A 17,098-nucleotide genomic window follows, 5' to 3' on the forward strand; every position below is an offset into this window, starting at 1 on the left:
ATTTAGATACACATTCAGATAATTATTGGAAATATTTTTCTTTAATTAATAATAATCCCCCTTCTGAGAAAGACAAATTTAATATTTTACAATCAACAAGTATGATTACTTCTTCTTTAAAATGGAAATTATTCACATTGAGATTTTTAAATAGATAATTTATCACTCCTCATAATATAAGTATATTTTCTAAAAAGAATATAACATGTTGGAGATGTAATATTGAATTGAATGCTGACTGGTATCATATGTTTTATAATTGCATATATTTAAGAAAATTTTGGGATGATATCAATAATTTGTTGCAAACAATTTTTACTAATTTCTTTATATCTAAATCACTTGTTTTATTTAATACTCCTGTTCCTGATTGTGTAAAAGAGACTAAGTACCCTTTGGTTTGGTCTATACTATCTATAGCTAGAAAAACAATCACTAAGAATTGGAAATCTAGCACAGCACCTACATTTTTGGAATTTAAAAATATACTCCTTGAAACATGTAATTTGGAAATGTTAACTATTAAATCTAGATCATCTAGGAATACTACATTATATAATTCATGGAATATCATCTATGAACTTCTAGAAAAATAGTTTACTAATTTATGTAAACAGATGATTTTTATTAATCCTACAGCTACATTAAGAAACATTTTTTTTGCATGATGAACGTCTTTGTACATAGTTTAGTTACATCGGTTTATATATTAGAAAGTTTGTTTTTTTAATTTCTTGTTTTTTAACTTTAAAGAAAAATGTTATAATTTCATGGAAATATTTGTTCATTTTAATAATTATTTAATAAAATTCTTTGAAAAAAAGAGATGCATATTAAATGAGAAATAAGATAAACACAAATTTACATTTACCAGTTCAGTCTATACATAAAAAGAGGGTTGTACATTAACAGCACAGACAATTAATGCTATGACCTGTTAACAAGATAATTATTTTAGTAGTTTTAAGGTTCTTAATGGTCACCTAGCTGTTTTACCTATGACCCATTATAGCACAGCTTTTTGAATCACCATGCATCAAAAGATAGAATTTCAAAATGGAGAGTTGAAAACATATAATCTATCTATTTATCTATCTATCTATGTATGTATCTATCTATCTATATATTTCTTTTCCATTATATATACCTACTCCACAACTGCAGCATATTGAAGAAAAGGGAGAGAAACTGAAAAGTGCTCTGCTAGCTCCACAACATTACACATTGCAGTGAAGCTCACAACAACAACATTAAATTTTCAATGAGAAACTTCTTAAGGGAAAATGCAGCAACAACAGTAACCATATGAAATGTTGTGACTTGCTTTACTGAGTCCTGTAATGCTGGAATTGAATTATCAAAAAAAAAAAAACAATCTTATATGTATTAAGTTGGAGATTGCCATTTCTCAGAATATTCCCTTTAATCTGAGGTATGGCTATCTCAAGAATTAGCATACCTGAGGTATGGCTATATCAGAGTTAGCATGTTTAAGCTCAAAGGGTATGGGGAGCTTGCCCTTCACTTGGGGGGTGCAGGAGGGCAGGATTCCCTGGAAAAAAATTAAAGGATAAAAGAAAAGCATTGTTTGATAGTTGCTCTACTCTTTCATTGTCAATGTTTTTTTTTCAGCATGTTGGTTTTGGAAGGCTGACTTTTCAAAAGGAAGTCAGGAATGACTTGTAGGGTAGCTCTCAAGGACTGCATGCTTAGTTACCTACATATTTATTCAGTCAAAATGTATCTGTTAAACATCTGTTAAAATGCATACTCTGTATTGTAGCTGTAATTATATTAATTAATATGAACATTTGCTTATGCATTGCTTGAGTCACTAAGCTGGAATCAGTATGCTGACAGGTTACTCCCATCCTTTACTTATACAAAGTGTAATGTATATTGTAACAAGACAGCAGATACTTGTAATTTCTTATGTAGAATCCAGTCTTTGTGATACATAAAATAGAAAATAATAGATAAAATATTAATCAAAAGCAACATAACCAATAAAAAATACAGTATCAATCTGACCAAGTAGTACCATTTGGTTAACAAAATGTCCTACCAATAGGTACCAGTAATGATCTGTAATATGATCTGCAATTCTTACAATAGCCTGAGTTTCTTGCTATTTTACAAAAAGAAAGTAATCTAATAAATATTCAATTAAAGATCTGGAAGGCAATATAATTAATTGGGTCTATGAGTAAAAATATTTAGGGTTTATTCTGTTTCCCTCTTTTTCATTTAAATGTCATACAGAAAACAAAGTTTATAAACCGATACAATAGCTAAAACACATTTACAGGATAACCAACCTTCTTTCTCCTGAATGTGGGTAGGTATTACTTAAGAATGTTTGCATTTCCAGTCTGGAATATGACCTCCCCATCATTGCATTAAATTCCACACACAGTACTCATCTCTTAGAAAAACCAAAACATATTCTGCTTTAGATACCTGGAAGAGATAGGAAACCACCACTACCCCACAAAGATACGCTTAATATCCACAATGACTTCAGCTGGAAAAAAAAAATCAGTGTTAGTCCAGTGGTAGATTGGAATTAAGTGGTAGACCTGGTGGTGAATGAAACAGGGGTACAAAGCATATCAAAAACCTTAAATTCTAAGCAACAACATGATAGCAAATGTGCAAAAGGTCATGGACAGGGGTGCAAAGCATGTCAAAAACTGTAAATTCTAAGCAACAACATGGGAAAAAATGTGCAAATGTTCATGGACAGGAAGTTAACAACAACAATAAATGCCATGTTTTTGACTATAATGGAAAATTTACGATTACAAATGACTTGCTGACTGCCTCAAAATAAGGAGAGAACAAAAGATCCAGAGGCACAGCTTCAGCCACAGCTGCTGATCTGCACAGAATTGAAAATATAATCATGTGAGGTCAGAATTGAAAATATAGCAGCATGTGAGGTCTGCAAAAGACAAGAAAGTGGTAGAGCACCCATAATCTCAGGGAGCAGCCAAAGTAACAGTCCCAGGAACCACAGCAAAAAAAAAAAAATGCAGCCACACTAATACATCAAGGCAGTCTTAAAAGTATAGTGAGGAAATATCTGAGTCCAAAGCTTGGGAGAAGAAGTGCAATGACAACAGCACACCATTACCAAAATGGGGAAAAACACAGCTCAAGCAAGCTCTACACCTAGATGAACTAATCCTAGGAAAAAACAAACTGGGAAACAGGAGTGCCTGCTCTAACCAACCATCTAGATATAACTATGTAAGATGGCAAAAGATGCCAGAACAAAGCAGGGACATAAGTCTTAAAGTTAATTGACAGAAAGTAAAAGGGAAGAAGTCTTAAGAAACAGATTGGGAGCCAGAGAAAATCTGTCACATCACAGTCTTACAGTCAGACAGCACAAACATCCAATTGAAGCATTCAAGATTTGCACAGATTGTATTTTCTTAGTTTTCTAAGTAAAGTACTGCTTTATTAATATTGATATGTGTGCGTGCGCATGTGTTTGTGTGTGTGTGTGTGTGTGTGTGTGTGTGTGTGTGTGTGTGTGTGTGTGTGTGTGTGTGTGTGTGTGTGTGTGTGTGTGTTTTGTTTTGATAATCTACACCCAAAATAAATGCAGGTGTTATGGTTATTGATATACAAAGTATACCATTATAACAAAGAACTGTTTTACGCCGTACTACCTTTTCTTATGAGGTTAGGGCTTTGCATTTGAGTATTTCCCAGAAATATTCATCCCTAGAACAGCTACACAAAATCCACAATCCTTTTCTGGAAGATTTATCTACAATGGTAGCAATATTTTTACCTCAAAAGGTTTGTAACTCTGAAGACTGAGATGCCAGCTATGTTAGCATTGCTGTATACATAAAGTGAACAATTATCTCCTTTGGCAGGTTTATAGCTGAGTAGGTTTTAGTAAAGCCGTTTAAGTGCATCTATTTAACTGATCTTTATGGAATGCAGGTCACTAGACTCTCCAGAATAAAGCAGAGACTGGAGCAGGTATTTGGATGTGACACAGACAAAGAGGATACCATGGCAAGTTTCTAATCAGACTGGCTTCAGTTTGGAATCTTAGGTTTATGTGAAACAGTGGTAATAGTGGTGTAGTTAGGGTGGGGCAACAGAGGCAACTACCATGGGCACAAGTGTTGTGAGGGCACAATCAGCTAATCCCGATGCAATATCGCTTTTTAAAAACTACAGTTTCAAAGTAATAACTAACTGACTGGCTAAATAAATACTTTTTTAACTAAAACATGAGTGTTTATTCAGTCAGTCAGTTATTTAGTTAAACTGTACCAACTGTTTGCTACATTTGAAGCAAGCAATTTGCTACAGTTTATAGCAAGAAGATTTTTTTTTTAATAAAATGGAGGAGTGTCGGGGACATGGCATAGAAACGGGCCCTAAATGGCTAGGTGGTGGTAGTGGTAGAGGTGTTTTACATCTGGCCATATGATTAGAATGCCAGTAGAAGAAATGTATGTTTTTTTTTGTTTGTTTGTTTTTTGTCTTGCTCATCAATAGAAGGGAGGGCAGTAGATCCGTAATAAGCCAGTCTCTGCAATGTAGAGATTGGCTTAATATGGTAAAGTGCTTTTTTCCTCCTCTGGACTTGAAGATTTGAGGGGATTCATAGCACTGGCTCTGGGTGCTGGTTGAGCCAACTACACTTCAGGTGACAGTACACAGACTGGCTGAGACTCTTAAATGATTAACAGCTGAGCAGTGCATTAGCACATGTAGTGGCAATTTGAAGGGTGTGGGTCATTCTCGGACACAGACAGTGTGGCTATGCAAGAGTCAAAATAACATGGTATGCAACTCATGCCAATGGCTGCATAATGACATGTAAATGAAGAACTCCATGCAAATGAACAACACAATGTATGCAGATCATAGCACACAAAATCAAGGACCAGCTCAGATTTGTGTAAAACAGGCCTGCTACATCATCATACACACCCATTTTTACACAGACAATTATGGTGTACATAAAGCAATATTTACAGTAGCAGCAGAAACTATAGCTCAGCACCCTGTATTAATGGCCACCATCACAGCCATTGCTCCCAAGGTTATGCAACATAAGAACCAACACAAGAGGACTGGACAGAGGCTGACAGGCTGCCAGCTAAGTGATCAGCAGATAGCAGACAGATTCCATGTGGCTAGGGAGACTGCACTTGTCTTTGTTGAACTTTTTGACCCACAAGTAGGATCTGGGGGGATGCATGGCATGCTCATTCCTGTGGATACTAAGTTATGTGTATCTTTAATCTACAAGGACCTGGTAATGACTTGCTAGAGACTCACTGGGAATATTGCAGGATTCAGCCTTACAAATCCAGAATGGCTTCTTTGACATTAGGCTGCAGAATGCAGAGAACAACAGAGATAAGAATCAGCACCATGTAGACATTTTAAGACATTGCCCATTTCCCTGAGATTTTGGGAGCCATAGATTTTACATGCATTGCATCAAAGTCCCACCTGTCTCAGAGTGACTTTGACACATCAGCAGAAAGGACTTCCATTGTCCTAAATGCCATGTGGCCTGTAATTCTCAGGTTCTTGCGTGGGGATTTCCTGGATCATCTAATTGATAGGTTTGTACACTGGCCATATAGAAAGTTTTATACACACAGGTACCATGCAAACATGGAGCATGCCATAAGTAAATTGCTGTTTGTAGTGAATTGCATGCAATGCCAAATATGCTCTAGAGGTCTGGATAACCCTGACCCACAACCCTGCAAATCATGCAGGAAATGCTTATAATACAGCACAAAACAAAACATATACAGCAGTGAACCAGGTGTTCAGCCTTCTCTGGGGAAGCTTGTATTGCCCAGATACACTAGAAATGCAGTAGAATACACACCTGAATTATGCAGAAAATTATCATTATAATAATAATAATTATTATTATTATTATTATTATTATTATTATTATTATTATTATTATTACATCACCCTGGCCCTGCTGGCTGTATCCCCTTGTTGCCATGCCTGGACAACCCTTGGATCCTTCTGATCTCCCAGGTGCTGCCTACAGGTTGTCCCTAAAGTGAGCCTATCAATAGATGAGCCCACTGAATTCATGGGGAGTCGACCTCATGGTGCTTATTTAGTAATGAACAATGGTCGTTAGAGATCCCAAAAGGCAATGCAGGATATGGCACTAGGAACTATAATATATGCAGCAACAGATTAGTAGTCCTTGTCAACCTTCCCAGCATGCTGACATCAGCTCTTTAGTTGGTCAGGCAATGAGGAAAGGCCTAAGAATGTACCTGCCCTGCCCCTTAAGTGACCTGCTGCCAACATCTTTCACACACTCAGCCTGGCAGTCTTTCATGCTATGAGCTTCACCCTCCTCCAATGTTCAGAGAGCTCCCTGTCTAGCACAGTCCCTCCCCATCCTTTTTTACTGTATCAGGCACATGATCCACTAATCAAACTTGGGTCACCAGGGCTGTGGTCAATGTTTATCCCTCTATGCACATTACACAGGGAAATAATCTATAAGATTATTGCTGTTGTGTGTGCAGCATTATACAGGGAACATGAAGCAGCACTGCCACACCTGAGGCTGAGACAGATGCAGTACATTGTATTACTGGGAAAGAAGCAACATCTGGTATACAGGCTATGGTCCATGATAGAGTCAGCACAGAAAAAATAATGCATGCATTAATACATTCACAGCAATGCATGGACTACTGATGTTTTATATTAGAAATACTCATACCTACACAGGTCAGAGAATAGGCATGGCGCAGTCTTGATCACTTGCACAGGTGAGTGGGAAAGACACAGTGACAAGTGACTGCAACACTATGAGATGTGGTAGAGTCACTGGAGATGGACAAGGTAACCACTTACTCTGGGAAGTTGTAGGGAGCCAGAGATCACTTCCTCCAGTGGTAGATTCAAGCTGCCATAATATGATTGTCATTTGTATCCACTGTGCTGACTTGTAGTGTCAGGACTTGATGTGGTCCATGAAAGGAAAGGGGTAGAACTGTGAGACCATGACAGATGACATGGCATGACATAACATGACAAGGCCTAAATTGTGTTGATCCTAAAGAGCATCACTGCCACAAAATGAGCAGTGCAAGACAGTCAGTGGATCTGTATGGTATGCTGTGGTTCAGAAGTCCATAGCTTCCTACTAAGCTTATGGTTAAGGAGATCATCAAACTCAGCCACATCATCCAGCATTGGTAGGAGACAATGTTCTTCACTAAGTAGATTTTCCTCACAAATCTCATAAAATTTTGCAATCACCCACCCAGTTATCCAGAGTGTTTCTAAAGCTAGATATGGAGGTACCCTGCTTGATATGTAAGGCCAGTCCATTCCCGAAATGCAGAATTCATTGGGTTAGGTACCTGTTATGCCATGTCATCTAGTGCTATTGAGGTGGTAGTACAGTTTTATATTTTTTGAGCAGGTATTTGCTAGATCTCTGGATCTGTTCAGCTGGAGGAGTTCAAATAGTGATGTGTCATTCATAACACAGATGGCTAAATGTAGGCCATATTCAAGAGACTGTATGACACTGAGTAGATTTGTGGGCTTTCTTGTAAATAATGTTTGTCTCACACTCATTTCCTCTTGTCAGCCTTGCATTTTTGTCTCCACCAGCCCCTCTACATCTGCTGCCCTTTGGTCACACCTCCACCTCATTTCTCATATCCAGTTTGTGTTACCTATATTGTGTTACTTTGTTCCGGGCATTCTGTGCATATCATGACTGTGACCCATGCCGCCTTCCATCCCATATTGAGTTTATGTCTAATGCCCAGTGAAACAAGGCTATGCACTGACCTGAAAAACATGATGAGAACATTGTATGCATCACATCATGTTTACTATTGTGCTCTGAGCATGTCATGGCACAAAGCTGCTGACCAGATACTGGCAGCTTTCCAGTGCTGACACATTCTGCATCCATCAATAAATAGGTACTCAAGCTAATTCTACCCTATACTACTGCCAATGACTGCTATCAGCTTCATTTGCTACTGCTACTTCTGTTGAATGGTGGAACACATTCTTATAGTCAGTTTGTCGAGCCTGTCATCATAATATGCTGTGGAACATTACGCAGTCCACCAAAATCCCGCTGGCTGTTAAAGGTGAGTATTGCAGGGAACTCCCAGATGTATCTAAGCATCAAAACTGTGCCATTAGTAGCCTAAATACATGTCCTTTGATGTTTCTTTTCTGGATGTGAGATATGTTAAAATTCATCTCAGCAACAGTTTCGGGATTGGTCATGGGGGTCATGATCCAGGGTTCAAGGAATGACCAGACATCACCTGTCAAACAATGCAACAAAATGTTTAGGGGATAAATTGTCCACATGCACAGTTTTTTTTACATTCTTTCTAGACACTCTTTCAGCACTTACCAACAAGATGACCTTGCGGAAAATCACCACTCTAGAAATAGATGTAAAGGTCTGACCTTAGCTGCACAGCCATATATAAGAATTATGAGAACTAAAAGAATCTCACACACACACACACACACACACACACACACACACACACACACACACACACACACACACACACACACACACACACACACACACACACACACACACACATGTACACTGGTTAGGACCATGTGTTGTGCTGGAAACTTGGCATTTGAGAAATTGGTAGGCTTTCCTATTGATGTATCTCTGGAACTCATGGCAAGGGAGAACCTTTAAAGTCACAGGAGTACAGCCAGTACCTCAGGGAAGTGGGTGATATTGTAGAAGCCATACAAACTGTTCTGGGGAACCACATGTGCCCATTAACATGTAGAAGCATAACACTGAGAAAATTATTGAATATCCATGAGACAAAAGCCTGATAAGTACCCAAAGTATTCCCATATGGTCAGTGAAAGGACCCTGTTAGGACAGGGAGGGGTATACATAACTTGATATTCACAGATATTAGGAGATTCAACATGCGGGTAAAATACATTGACTAAGGTCTGGATGACATTTAGTCCACTCTATAATGATCCACTACCTTATAATCAATTTGGGCATGGTAGGTCAAGCACTGCCAGTATTGTTTATAAGCCCTAGGTCTGCAAGGATGTACAAATGAGTCAGGGCAGACAGCAGCTAGATTTATGTAGCACTGCCCAACACACGTTGCTGCAACTTCTAACATGTCTGTTAGCTGCTTTTCTGGTATTTTTTTCCATTTGATCTACCCAGATACAGCACTGCACAATCAAACTGTGTGATATCTGTGCCACTGACTATGAACAGCAACATTTTTATATGCTTCATTTATATGATGTTCTTCATTTGTTTCTTTGCATGCTATTATTTATATTTACTTATGTAAATGTGCTGCTCTTACAAGGCTGTGCAACTAAGGTCTATGACTCAGAAACACCCTGCATATTGTTGTAACCAGACATATATCCTTTGAGCATTAAGAATCTTGTCTATGAGTCTCCATCTGTTGTGTACATCATGACAGAACAATACAGACCAGAATGTTCTAATTAGTGTCAGTGTAGCAACAGGTTGCACACTTGCCTTTGGTGCAGAAGGCTGTGAGTTTTATTCCCATACCAAGTAGATCGATCACTGACACTGCTGTGCAGCATAAGGAGGGTGCTGCACTCCTAAGTGTGCCATTCTTCCGATGAGACATTAAACTAAGGCCCCATCTGCTTAATTTGGAAGGCAGGGTTTTTTTATTGATATATAGATTATATATTATTTACATATTTACAAAATTTACATCTACTTAACAAATCTCCATACAGTATAAGCTTCAATTTAATCATTCCCCCACTCTTTTATCCACAACCAAAACATTTTTTCCACAATCGTTGTCAAAGTCCATTTTCAATTGTATTTAATTTAATTTAGTCTCTTGTCCCATATAGTCCACAAAGCATAACATATTACTTTATCCATTTTCTTCACTTCTTTCTGTTTATGTGCACCATACTAACCAAATTCTATGTCCATATTTATTTGTTCAAATTTTAACAAATGTTTCACATTATCTTTACATATTTCTTTCCACAAGTTATTAACTCTTTTACATTACAAAAACACATGCTCAGTTGTTTCAAACTCATCACATTTATTAAATATTATATCTTGTTTTTTTTTTTGTATGGCATATTTGCCTTAACTGCCAATTTTCTAATAAACAATCTCCATAAAAAATCATTACACTCTTTAATTTTTTATAGAGATTATATCTCATCATTATGGATTTTTTCTTATCTATTTCTAAATCTTTCCATTGATCAATACAATAAAATGCTTTCATAATACGTAAGTACCATTCCTTTCTATTTTTCTCACATATATTCTTTTTTATTTTCCATAACACAATTTTGTTTTGGTACTCTTTCATTTTTTCATTCACAATGTTTTTACTTTATTTTTTAACTTCCATTACTTCCCACAATTCTTTGTATTTATAATATAGTATCATTTCTATCAAGTTTTTTTATTTTCCTTCATAATTCCTTTTAATACTTTATATAAAAATAAAGATGCTGCATGTACTATTGGGCTTATTAAACCCAAGCCTCCTTGCTCTTTTTTCATATATAGAATCCCTCTTTGGACTGGATTCAGTCTAGAGCCCCATAAAAAAGAGAATATAATCATCATTAATTCCTTTTCATACTTAATAGGAATCATATAGATGTTTGCAACATAAGCAATTTTTCCTATTACCATGGTGTTCAACAAGTGTGTTTTTTTCTATATGAAAAATCTATATGATTTCCAAAATTTCGTCATATCTTTTACTTCTTTGAGTACATTATCCCATTGTTGTTGTCTGTATTCATTCCTTCCAAATGTTATTCCTAATATATCTATATATTTTTCAATGAAGTCAACACCTCTTATCATACCTTCAAAAACAAATCCTTTACTTTTCTCCTTATGTATACTTAAACCAATGTTTTTTTTTAATTTCTACTTAATTTTTCATTAACTTTTTCCGGCCATACTTTATTTTTAACAATTAATGCAATATAATCTGCATAATTATACATTATTGGCAATTGTACTTCCTCCATCCTTTTGTATCCACCACTACTTGACATTTTATTAATTTCCTTCACTATTACATTCATAACTAATGAGACAATCACACTACTCACTGGGCACCCATGCTTTATTCCACATTATATTTTTATTTCTTCCCCAATCCAGCCATTTACATAGTTTCACATAGTTCCTTTCGTAAACAGATTTTACTACTTGTAATATTTTTGCTTACATTATATGCCTGCAAAATTCCCTATAATGATTTATACTGAATATTGTCATAAACTTTACTTATATCCCCTATCATAACCTTCACTTCTACATTTTATTTATGATACCATCAATTATTTCTCTTATTATCCGTAATAACTCTTGACTTCCTTTTCCTTTTCTTCCAAACACATTTTGGTCATATATTCTATCCAATTTTTCTGTAACTTTTTTGTTATTATTCTCATAAAAATATAATCTGTATTATTCAATGTTATAGGTCTCCAATTTTTATCTCATCTTTATTTCCTTTTTTAAATATAAATTTTATAACTCCTGTACATATCTCTTTCTCTTTAATTCCAGTTTCTAACCATTCATTCACAACTTCTATAAAAAATATTTTTTGCCACTCTTTCATTTCTTTATACATACTCTATTCAATCCCATCCAGTCCTGTTGCAGAATTCATCTTAAAATATTTTAAGAATTTCATTCATTTCTTTAATGGTTATTTTTTGTTCTAAATACTCATTATATTCCTTATTTAATTTTTCACATTTCATAGGTTCATAGGTTCATAGGTTTATACTAGGCTTTTAGTATGGGGAACTATACCCATTATTTTGCTGTGCCTCTGTCGAGCAGTGACACTGAGGTAAATCTCCCATCCATTGGTCAAGATTTCTCTTGAACAAGGCCAGCGAGGTGCACTGCCTCACATATATCTAGATTTATTGAGGTGAAGCATATTCATCAAATCTGGCTCCTTGTATGTCAGGCACAGGTCAGGCACACCTCAGCTCAGAGTGCTGTGTAACTGAATGATAGAGCTTGAGTTTCTTTCGGGCAGCAGCATAGGACATTTTTTTTCCTTTTTTTTCCTTTTTTTGTTTTTGGAACTTTTGTGCCCTCCAGCTGCAAGTGTCGGGTCAGATACATTCCCAATGGGGCATTCAATCATTGGTCTGGTCTGATGAGTGATGAGTATAGGGAAACTATGACTCCTTGATGATGATCTAGATGTCCTTCATGTGTGGATAAGGTGGAAAAGTCTTCCTAACTACTTTAGCTACATGCTACATCGAATGACAGGTTAAGCTGTCAAACCTGGGTCCCCAGGTCCTAATAACTTCTTCTGGACTATGCATTTTTTTTTTTTTTTTTTTGCATGGCTCTCTGGCACCATACCCATTTTTCTGTGAGACTTCTGAAGGATATCTGTCTGTGTCAGATGTTTTTCGACTACGGCGCCAGTTGCAGTCATCTGCAAAACTTTGTCAGCCATACCCTCCTGTGTTTGCTTGGACAGCTTAGAGTCTGACATGGTGCCACAGCAACTGACCCTGTGGGTTCTGTCACTCAGCCAGTTTGCAACCCATCTTGTGATGCGATAAGGCTTGGCAAGCTTGGGGGGGGTAATTTCAGGATGTCGGTGGAGGCACCGCCTTTATGAAGTGGGACCACTGTCACGTCATGCCACTCCTCCCCTGGGTATCCATCCAGAGGACTATATGATTAACACAGCTCCTAGCTGTGGGTTTTAATTCTCTGAGTTCGTGGGAGCACACACCGGGGACACCATCAGGTCCCATGGATGCTGTGTTTTTGGGCAATGTCTGTAGGATCAGTAATCTTCACATCATTTTGAACTAGTTCTAAAGAGTCTGTTTTTTTTTTGGGATTGCCTTTATCCATGCAGTCGTAGGTGCTGGTAGAAAGGCATTTGTAAGTGATTCAGCTGCTTGGGTGATCTGATCTCACCAGGGAGGTACTCGTGTTGAACACATTGTGCTCCCCATGTTCGTGATGATGAGATCCAGCATGTTTTTCTCCTCTTGGGGATGGGGACCAGTTGTCCCCATGCATGTTGAGTATTGTGGGCAGGAAGACTTTTGCTAGGGGGTGGTGTTTGTTGAGTAGTGTTCCCAGTCTATATTAGGGGTAATTGAAGTCACCTAGTATGATGGTGTTTGGAGATACATTTATCAAGCCTTGTTCTGTTCTGGCATACACCAGCATTGTGCATGCACATGAAGGGCCTCGAGGTCGCACTGCATTTTGGAGATTGAGACTCTGGCATGATTGCATTACCCTTATTTTTTTTTTTTTTTTTGTGTTTTAGGGTGGTAGGTTTAGAATTTGAGCCTTGCAAAAAAAACTATGGGGGTGGGGGTGGCAAGAGCCTTCAATATCCATCCCTGGGTGACAGGTGCAAGCCGCCGCCCCTCATGCAGCTGGCTTGTCCAGCATGTGTCCAGCCAGGGCAGACAACATTGGATCCCCTTTGAATGACACCAGAGTTAGCCAATTGTTAAAAGCTGGATCATCTATCTCTGTATTTGTGGCATCATTCTTGTGAAGGTAGGATACTGCTCAAGGTCAGGGTCATACCTGCCTGGGCTACATCTGGCATTTGTGTTTGGGTTTTAAGGGCTGTGCTGTGTTTGACTCCTGACTGTGAGTCTATGTGTTGTGTTGGTGTGTGTTGTGAGAGGTGGTAGTTGTTTGGGTGTCTGCTTTGTGGGCTCTGCTGTTTTTTTTTTTTTTTTTTTGCCCCTCCGAGTATGTCTTTGTGTGCTTATGTGTATGATTTGAGGTTGTGATGGTACTATATTATAAAATTGTTCTATGTTTTCTTCTTTCTTAACAAATAATTCCAATACATATTCTTTAATTATTTTGTATATTCCTTCTTGCTGTCTTATTTGCTTACATTCATTATTTTTTAATTATCTTATTATTTTTCCTTCTTTTATTATTTTACTGAAATATGGTGCTACCTCTTCTTTTTTTCTTTGTAAACAATATTTTTGCTTATATAACAAGTTATTAATTTAAATTTGATTAAGTTTGTTTCTCTTTCTTTTTCATAAAAGGAATTTTTCTTCTCTAATAAGTTTCTAAATGTTTACTGACTTAATATATTATATATCTCTTTTTCTTTTCTTCTTTTCTTCCTTATACATTCTAAAATACTTTTTTATATTTTTCTTTAAAACTAAGCCACCAAACAGTCCAGTTCTCATAAAACTCCCTCATAGTCATATGATTTTTCCATAATTCCACAAGTTCTTTTTTCTCTTCTAAATCTAATTTATTTTTATTAATTCTCTTTATTCCTTTTCTTATTCTTAAATATTCTTCATTTTCCTGTACTTTAACCCATATTGCCACATGATCTGAAGATCCAGCATACTTAATTCTTTTTTATAACCTTTAAACTATCAGATATTAAAAAATAATCAATTTCTGTCGTAATTTCATTCCTTTTATAGGTCCAGTGGTTATTATCCCATACACTTAACTTCCCACTTCTCATAATTTGTTTAGCCATTTTAACATTGCAATTGCTCTTATTTTTCCCTAAATTATGATTAGAATCACCCACCACTATAATGTCCATATTTACACAAGCATATTCAAGAATATTTTTAAACATCATTTATTTCTCTTTTTTGGTACATATGCATATAAAGCTATAATTCTATACACATATTTGTTTTCCATCTCACTTCTATTATCGTAGTTCAGCCTAGTTCCACTATGGTTACATCTAATATTTTAATGCTTTCTTGACATAATATACATATGCCTGATCATGTTCTTTCCCCATGTTCCAAACTATAACACCATTCCAAAGTTTTTCAGTATGTGTTCTTTCTTCCTCTGTTAATAATCTCATATCTTCTAAAACAATAATATGTGCATCTACTGCAGCACACCATTTTAATATACCTATTCTCCTTTTAAGATTTTCCATACTGTTGACATTTAAAGCTAATACTTTCAGCTTTTAAGAACAGTTAGCATAATACAATGTTTATCCCTTTCCTTTCTTATTTTCTCTAAGCATTGTTTTTGAATTTTCTTTTCCTTTCTTTAACTCTTTTTGTTATTGAATTATTTTTATTTTTTACTGTGCACCAAAAGGCTTCTTCCTCACTTGTCTCCTCTGTTTCTTTTTCCTTGTTACTTTCTTTAACTTCTTGTATAACCTCTTTATCAGTTATACCTTTTTGTACATTTTCTTGTATAACACATTCTACTATCTCTTTATCCTGAATAACTTCATTTTCATTTTCTAGTACATTCATTTCACATTCTAGCCATGAATGACCAGTATTACCATGTTTTTTTGTACTTTAAATCACATTATTTTGTATTATGCCCTATTTTACCACATAAATAATATATTTTATCACATACATTGATTAAATTATCATTTTTTCCACAAAAATAGCAAATTATTGGTTGACCCCTGTATTTCACACAACCCCTATTATCATGAACATCAATAATGCTAGGTAAGTGCATAACAGTATCATTTTCCATTTTCAGTATTACTCCACATTCCCATCCCCGAGTCCATAGTCCTCTTTTATTATATATTTTTGTAGGGTCCATTCCTTCTTTACATATAGTTAAGAAATGTTCTTCCAGTTCTTTTGCTTCAACTTCAGTTCTAAACTGGATAATTATTCTTTTTTTTGTTTGTCTGTAAAAAGCTTGCATGACATATTCTGACCATGGATACATATTTTTCTTTTGTTCATATGTACCCAACAATGTTCCATGGTCTGCCCAGTCTTAAATATCAAGTCACAAAAAGTCTCTTTATTAATTAAAATGAATGCTCTTACCTCTTTTGCTTTGACACTCAGAGGTGTTATGATAGAGTCCCAAACCTTATACCTGTCCAAACATTCTTCTTTTTTACAGCTCAGACAAACTGTATACTTATTTTTCATTTCTTTTATTTCTTCTTTGCTCCTTCTCCCACAGTTTTTGCATAAGTTTTTGGTAATTTGAACTTTTTCTGGCACAGTCTCTTCTCCTTTTTCTTCTATTTTTTTCCATGACGTCACACCATGAAATTGCTACTCCACTTTCTGGTTCACTTTGGTTTACCATTTCTTCTAAATAATCATCCTACAACCCTCCCGATTGGAGGATTGTAATTATGCATTTCTCAGAGGTAACTGTCCCTCCTTCAAACAATCTCCTCTGAAAGTTTTCCTCTGAATCCATCTCTGTTATAGCTACAATCTCCTTTTCTTCCAATATCACTGTTTTTTCTGCACCCACAGCATCAGAAAAAACTTCATGTAGCGATTCTACCATTTCAACTACATTTTCATCAACCTTCAATTCATTTTTGGCCAAAGCTGAATCAGCCATATTTTCTTCCTGTTCCTCCTGGCTGCCTCCATGCCTGGAAAGGAAACAGGAAGTCAGAATGTGTAACACAAAAATCCTTCCCCTGACTACCAACAGCAGGCGAAGTTCCACAAGTCCCTTGCCAAATTTCTCCTAGGAGTATAAATGCCATCTTGGGAATCCACTAGCCTAGTCGAGCTAACCCAGTCAACTAGAGATAAATAAAATAAAATTACAATTCACAATAGTTAATGTCTGTATCAGATATATACCCAGTCAAGAAGTACAACAGATTGCTATAAGGCTTGAAATAACTGGACATTATTGAAACCCTTTAATGGGAATTCAGTTGCATCACAATGAGAAATACAAGCTTTATAAATCAGACAAGCATGGTCCACAGTTTAACCATTCCTGTATGAGAAGTAATCTTTGCTTCTTACCTCAGTGCCTCCCTGACATATTCCTAAAAAGTCAAACTGTTTCATGTTTTGAGTTACATAATCAGTTTAACATATTTTTCATAAAATTTATATTAACTTTCTATCATTTATGTTGATCTATGCTTGCAAATACACTGCAACTGTTTATAGTTGCAGCTATTTTGTTTGGGGATCATCACTTATCCATTTATTATATTTGATAGATCATTGGAATTATGCCTGCACT

The sequence above is a fragment of the Protopterus annectens genome, chromosome 6.part0 (genome assembly GCF_019279795.1).
Source record: "Protopterus annectens isolate FY-2018-M chromosome 6.part0, PAN1.0, whole genome shotgun sequence".
Lineage (NCBI taxonomy): Eukaryota > Metazoa > Chordata > Ceratodontiformes > Protopteridae > Protopterus > Protopterus annectens.